General features: G+C 32.0%; 1 long non-coding RNA gene across 1 annotated transcript; it reads left to right on the plus strand.

Annotated features, from left to right (window-relative positions):
• The first annotated feature begins 607 nt into the window (after positions 1–607).
• On the plus strand, positions 608–3,951 carry LOC130806139 (uncharacterized). The gene is made up of 3 exons (XR_009040263.1): positions 608–812; positions 1,392–1,451; positions 2,094–3,951. It is a non-coding gene; the product is annotated as an uncharacterized LOC130806139 (long non-coding RNA).
• Positions 3,952–5,142: the final 1,191 nt, after the last annotated feature.

The following is a 5,142-nucleotide window of genomic DNA, read 5'->3' on the forward strand; positions in this document are numbered from 1 at the left end:
TTTCAATAGTCACGCTTTCAGTTACGAGGACGTAACAAATTTATTGGGGAGGATGGAATCAGTATGATTTCTTTCTTATTATCTAAAGACATGTTTTAACTAATATAATGTGTTTGATTTTACTTGAAGTAGTGTTATGTTGATAGTATGCTAGTATGATACTTTTGTGAAAATCTATCTTTTTTCCTTAAATAACGAATAGTTAGCTAAATACGTAAAGTTAGTAAACTCACATTTTGAAAGGTGAAAGTAATTTATGTGCGAGTTCAACAATAGTTTTAGTTTCGAGGATGAAACTTATTTCAAGGAGGGTAGATTGTAACACCCAATTTTTAAGGAATATAAATAATGTTTGTTTATTTAATTCCAATTTATATTGGATATTATAAAAATATTAAAAATTAAAATAATGATAGTAATAATAATAATTTAAGTAATATAGATAACTATAAAGAAAGATGTTATATAAATAATGGTAAAGAGTAAATAGGTAGTTTTATATTTTTTTAGTTTTTTGAAAAAAAACAAAAAAAAATAATAATTAAAAAAAAACACGGTTATATGTTCTCCTTCACAGCCATTTTCATATTTCCTCTTCCTACACAGTTACCTTTTCTCATTCTTTTCCTTCTTCAATTTACATCTTTAACCTATATCTTTTATAATTAGTTTTGTGATCTTACTAGTACAATACTTCACATCTTCAAAGAGGCTAGAAGAAGTTTCTAAACTTTCGATCTTGGTGCGTTTAGGGCTACTTCAAGAGACGATTCTTCCCTAAATTTGATAGTTTTTAATCATCTTTGGTGTGGGTAAGTTTAATTTTTCATTTAAATTTGGTTTTGTTAAGTTTCACAAATTAGCGTTTATGTAGAGAAATTGATTTAGGGCTTTCTAATTTTGAAGTTCTTTGGATGAATTAGTTGTAGTTAAGAGTTAATTGTGTTGATTGGTAACCTAGATTATTAATTTTCTCATTTATCTTGAATTATTATGTAAATACTATTTAAGCAGTTTCTGGGCAGTTTTAGCAAAAATACTATTTTTCAAAAGTTGTTCGTATTGAAATTTTACCCAAGATAGGCTCAAGAAACGCATGAGTTGGATCTGTATAGAGGACATTATGCCTATTTTAAGTTTTTGCTGAAATTTTAAAATTAAATTAGGAATTTTAGTATAGATTAATAAACTAAGAGAGTGTTTTTATATGGTGAAAATTACTTTGGTTATTAAAGATACTTGGTGGTTTAATCAAATTACTTATACTAATAAGCTATATCAAATTCAAATAAAAAGTTGATACTTAAAAAATATAAAATTAAACAAAGTTCATTAGCTAGTCAAGTTAAATCTACCATTGATTTTTAAACACATACATGTTTATATTGTAGATACCGATTTCATTGAGGAGCCGTATTGATTGTGGTAGTTGGGTTGCTGTAATTTAAAAGGTTAGATTTCTTACTCGAATCTTTATTAGTTACCAGACAATAGTACAAAGGTATGTATCTTTCTCTTTAGCTGAAATTGGTTTAAGCACAAGGATATGCTCTTCTTAATATAGAAAGTGGTTTGAATAGTTATAGAAAAGTTATAGAAAAGTTATAGATTGTTTAACGTCTTTAAATGGTTGGGGTTAGCTTTGTGGTGTCTCAAGGAATTAAAACCTCGTCGGGATAATCTTGACGCTACATAATAGTTGGGGGTACGTTGATCAGTACCTCGGACTTAGATCTTCTGCTGCGGTTTGGCCGTTTGTGGGGTGTGCAGACTAGGGATCTTTTCTAATAGTTATCTGGAGGGCCTAGCTAGCCCAATGGAAATAAAGTTCGTTCCATTCAATAGATTTGACTGATGATTCTAAGATTTTGAAAGGAAATGATTTATTAAAGAAAAAGGAAGAGTGTTTGATTTGTGAAAACAGAAAATAAAGGGAAAGTGATTTTATAACGTTTTTTTTTATAGTATTGTGTTTGCAAAAGTAAATGATTTGTAGTATATATGTAATGTATCCTATCTGCATATATGTTTGGATTCACAGTATGGAAGCTAGCTTAGCCTGTTTGGCTGATATTACATGTCATTATATGCAGGTACCTAAAGGTTAGAGTCGAGGTACGGGCAAAGAGCTACGTCCATTCATTTTATGTAAAGTTATAATATTTCTTTCCGCCTTAGTTTTATGTATAATTAGTATTTTAAGAAATAATAGTGTAAATATTAATCTGCGCTAAATATTTTAGGTTAGGTTGTAATAGTTTAACTTAAGTTATGATTCAGATGCTTGATGGATAGTTTCCTTAGCGATTATTCTTAAAATAATCGTGGAATAATACGCTTGAAATTTCGAGTTAGGAGATGTGTTGGCGATTGAGCTATATGGAGTTGAAAACTTGGAATATGGAATGAATATTTTGTTGAAACAGGTTTATATTTTGGACGTCGTCCTAAATTAATATTTTGGGCAGTCCATATTTCAAACAACTTTGCAAAAATTTTGGTAGAATTGTTGTATAATATAATATAGTCTAATTACTCGAAATTCAGGGCTGTTATACAAAAATGACATCGAATTCACCCAACTCGAACCCAACCAAGTCCGCGAATAAAATCTTGGAAGAAATTTCAATAGAGCGGTTTTTGTAAAGTTTGTTACAAGAAAATTGCAAACCATCAGAAATTCCAACTTTTAAATTAACTTTTTCAAAACTAGGGGGTGATTTAAGTTTTTGTAGAAATCTATGTGAAATGAAAGAATAATCAGCTCCAGTATCGAATAATACATAGGCTAATTGATTGCAAACTTTAAGGACACCAGAAATGACATTACCAAGAGGCTCTGAATCTGCAGGAGTCTCTAACTCGTCTCCCATAGCATACAATCTCCCCACTGCCCTCCGATATTTCTTACTAGAGTTCCCTTGCCTACCCCCTAGCTGAATCTTGTTGGGATTATTTTTTTTCGAACAGTCCTTGGACATTTGACCAGCCTGACCACAAGTAAAACACAACCTTCTTCCATGGCAATCAAGCCCTTAGTGTTTTCTGCCGCATTGGTTACATACTCATGTCTCCCTCTTTTGCTGCATTGATAAGCTTTGGTTTCCGGATGAACTGTTGTTAGGCTTATGGTACTGAAATTTTGTATTTTCTACCCTGGGTTTCTTTGACTGATACACCACTTGTTTACCCTTATCCCTATTGAACCTCTCTTTCTTCTCTTGAACTCTCTCCTATTCTAAAGCACTATCAAGAAAATCTTGGAAGTCTCTATACTTAGTAACATACTTTTGCAAATTCAGGTTCAAGCCCTCAAAGAATCAAGAAGCTTTCATCCGGTCCTTTGCCACAAAATCTGGTGCGAACTTAGACAATTCCATAAATCTGGCTGAATACTCTAGTACATTCATCTTATCCTGGGTCAACATAAGAAACTCACTTTCCTTTCTCCTTTGTAGGGAGATCGGAAAAAATCTAGTCCTCAAACTTACTAAGAACTCTTCCCAAGTCAATCCAATATGGTCTCTCTCAGCTTTTACAGTTTTCCAACACAAGTTAGCAGTGCCCTCCATGTAAAAAGAAGCAATTTTCACCATAAGATATTTTTGGTAGTTAACAACGTCTAAGATTTTCTCTATTTGATCAACCCAATTTTCCAACTTCACTAGATCCAACTCACCATCATTGTATAGGGTTCTATGGCCTCCCAACCTCTTATACAACTCAATTTCCTAATATAGCTCACCTATACGGTTTTGGTTTTTAAGGATTCAAAGTAACCTCTCGTTTGTTTCCTCTAACCTTCTCATTTTGGCTATCACACCATCATTCTCCATCCCGTTAGGCAAAAGACGATCGCGACCTATGGACAATCTGTTTTCTCTATAATCAAATAGAAAAGGCAGAAATCACTTATAAATTCTACTCTTAGCATAATAACATAAACTTTACGCTTTACTAATAATCACTTAGTCTACTAGCGTTGTACTCAGTTGTACACATTGATACTAACTTCACATACTTCATCCTTAAAATGACACTCTAGGGATTTATCTATCACATAAAAGAAGTAGGCACATAGTAATAACAAGTAATATCCCCAGACATGACTTAGATTCGATTCTGCCAATCTCTCATATTTTTGAAATTCGCTTTTTTATATTCCATTAAAACTTTGGCTCTTACCAACTGAAATAGCCTAAACCAGCAAAAACAGTATGATAATACTATCCACTAAACAAAGCGGAAAACTTACAGATGTTTGGACTGAATCTAACCTATGATCCGATGATCATAGCAACTAATATCAAATTTAAAGAAAAATTTTTACAAACTTAACTTAAATTTAATTATTTAAAACATATATCTAGAACTTTAAAGTCTTAATTTACAATACCAAAATAAGAAAACGTTCACATAACCAAAAATTAAAAAGGGAGAGATGATAAAATGGAATCATGGCCGCGCACATAGCACATAATACTTATAGTCATTACCTCCATAACGAAGCTACCCTGAAAAGAATAATGGATCTACTCCCGTAAGAGTAGGCCCCATCGAAAGCAGTCAATAATAATAATAATTACTGAGTAAACCCAACAAACAATGCCACATTTAAATAAGAAAATCATTTGAAAGTTTATATTTTAATCTTTTGCTCATTTAGGTAAATCCCCTTTCTTGTTTTTCTTTCAATCAACTTTTGTTTGGCGACACATAAAACTATATTACATCACAGTGTAATATTTAATGTTAAAGAACACATTCTTAAACAAACCAAATACGACTAAGAACTACGTAAGTTCAAAGCTTTAAAAATTTGAGGTAAATTCCTCACAAATGACACAATATTTGTCAACCATCAAAACAATACTTAAGACAGTATTTCAAAACATAATATAAAACTAATTCAAAAACAGGGAATGTTCAATGACCGCCAGAATTAGGCTTGATCTAACATTCTGGTAAACGGGTGATCGTCATCACCTAAAACGGCTCTTGCAAGAACTAAACGGGATCGGGGGCTCGAGGCCGATCCAAAAAGGGTACCTAGAATCAAGCTCTAGGGTTTTCACACAAAACCAGATACATAGTATCTGTTGTCTAATTCCCAAAACGAAAAACATTTGTAATGTTTAATAC

Source organism: Amaranthus tricolor, chromosome 2 (genome assembly GCF_026212465.1).
Source record: "Amaranthus tricolor cultivar Red isolate AtriRed21 chromosome 2, ASM2621246v1, whole genome shotgun sequence".
In the NCBI taxonomy this organism is placed as follows: Eukaryota; Viridiplantae; Streptophyta; class Magnoliopsida; order Caryophyllales; family Amaranthaceae; genus Amaranthus; species Amaranthus tricolor.